The sequence below is a fragment of the Gossypium raimondii genome, chromosome 7 (assembly GCF_025698545.1).
Source record: "Gossypium raimondii isolate GPD5lz chromosome 7, ASM2569854v1, whole genome shotgun sequence".
NCBI classification, from domain to species: domain Eukaryota; kingdom Viridiplantae; phylum Streptophyta; class Magnoliopsida; order Malvales; family Malvaceae; genus Gossypium; species Gossypium raimondii.
Window position 1 is genome coordinate 44,973,826 of NC_068571.1, and position 1,935 is coordinate 44,975,760.

At 36.4% G+C, this 1,935-nt stretch overlaps 1 non-coding gene across 1 annotated transcript; it reads left to right on the forward strand.

The window, feature by feature from the left end:
- Positions 1 to 1,828: 1,828 nt before the first annotated feature.
- Positions 1,829 to 1,935, forward strand: LOC128042788 (small nucleolar RNA R71). The gene has a single exon (XR_008198299.1). It is a non-coding gene; the product is annotated as a small nucleolar RNA R71 (small nucleolar RNA).

Consider the following 1,935-nt stretch of genomic DNA (forward strand, 5'->3'; position numbering starts at 1 on the left):
TCAAGCTCTGAAGGGGCAATTTGTGGATTCGTTTTGTCTAGTAGTACCTTGTCACCATCTTAAATTGGTTCCTTACGTGTTCATCATGGCGTCGCTTTGGCTCTTCATCATGCTTTCTTGGTTTCTCCTTGACATGTGTCCGCCATTCATCTAGTTCATCGATTTCTAACATTCGTTCATTGTAAATCATTCTATTTCTGTCGTGTTGACTGAAACATGGGTCAATTACATTTTTTTTGAGGGGTTTCCTACAAAGAAGGTTGAGCCACATGGTCACTAACATTAACAGAATATTTAAAATCATCTTGATCATTAGATGTTCTAACACAATCACGAGCTTGAAGAGTAATTGATTCGTCACCTACATGAAGTACTAACTCACCAGTACCAACATCAATTATAGTTCTAGCAGTTGCTAAAAAGGGTCACCCTAAAACTAAAGGTACCTCACTACCCTCATCCATGTCTAATACAAAAAAGTCAACAGGAAATATAAATTTATCGATTTTAACAAGCACATCTTCAATAACACCTTTAGAATATCTAATGGTTCTATCTGCTAATTGAATACTCATCCTAGTTTGTTTGGGTTTCCCAAGATTTAATTGCTTAAACATTTTATAGGGCATGACATTAATAGTAGCCCCTAAATCAGCGAAAGCATTATCAATATTCAAACTACCAATTAAACAATGAATAGTAAAACTCCCTAGATCTTTCAGTTTGTTGGGTAGTTTATTTTGTAATATGGCCGATCAAACTACATTTAGCTCCACCAGTCGACGAATCATTTAACTTCCTTTTGTTTGCCAAAAGCTCCTTTAAAAATTTTACGTAATTGGGCATCTATGAAAGAGCTTCAAAAAACGGCAAGTTAATATGTAATTTTTTCAGAAGTTTAAGAAATTTACCTAATTGTTTGTTCGTGTGGTTTCTCTTTTTTACATTAGGGTATGGCACTCAAGGTTTATATTCCTTAACAACTGGATTTTGCTCTTTCTGGCTTACCTCAACCTTATCATTATTTACCATAATTTCTTGCATTGGTTTTGGTTCAGATTCAACTAACCCTTCTTCATCTCGCATAGTAATTTCATGAAGTTGTTCCCTTAGGTTAGTTTCGGTATTACTAGGTAAACTACATTGTGGTCTTTTCGAGATTGCTTTAGTAAGTTGATCGGTTTGGTTCTCAAGCCCTTGAATCGATGCTTGTTGATTTTTAAGTGCTGCTTTAGTATTTTGAAAAAGGATTTCTGACACCAAGATAAACTTCGTCAAAATCTCCTCGAGATTCAGCTTCTTCTCTTGTTGGTAAGGTTGTTGTTGGAAGCCTGGAGGGGGTTGTGCTCTTTGATTTCCTTGACCACCCCAAGAGAAATTGGGATGATTCCTCCAACCTCCATTATAGTGGTTACTATAAGGATTATTTTGAGACCTAGAATTATTACTCATATAATTGATTTGTTCGTTTTTTGTGTTAGGAGCGAAGGGTAAGCATTTTGGATTGTTCATTCCACCTCCATTTGTATCACATTGCATCACCGGATGTACCAACGTAGAAACATGTAAACAGTTAATTTTCTTATTTAATTGTTCTACTTGATTTGATAGCATGGTGACTGCATCTAAGTTGAAAACACCGGCTGATTTCATCAGTTTTGTCCTCATGACTTGCCACTGATAATTATTCAGTGACATCTCCTAAGTAAATTCATAAGCCGCTTCGGGTGTTTTATTATTCAAAGTTCCTCCTGGTGCTGCATCGATCAACTGCCTAGTTGAGGGATTCAAACCGTTGTAGAAGGTTTGAACCTGTAACCATAAAGGTAACCCATGGTGAGGGCACCTTATTAATAAATCCTTGTATCTCTCCCATGCATCATATAAGGTCTCTAAGTCGATCTAAACGAAGGAAGAGATATCATTCCTCAACTT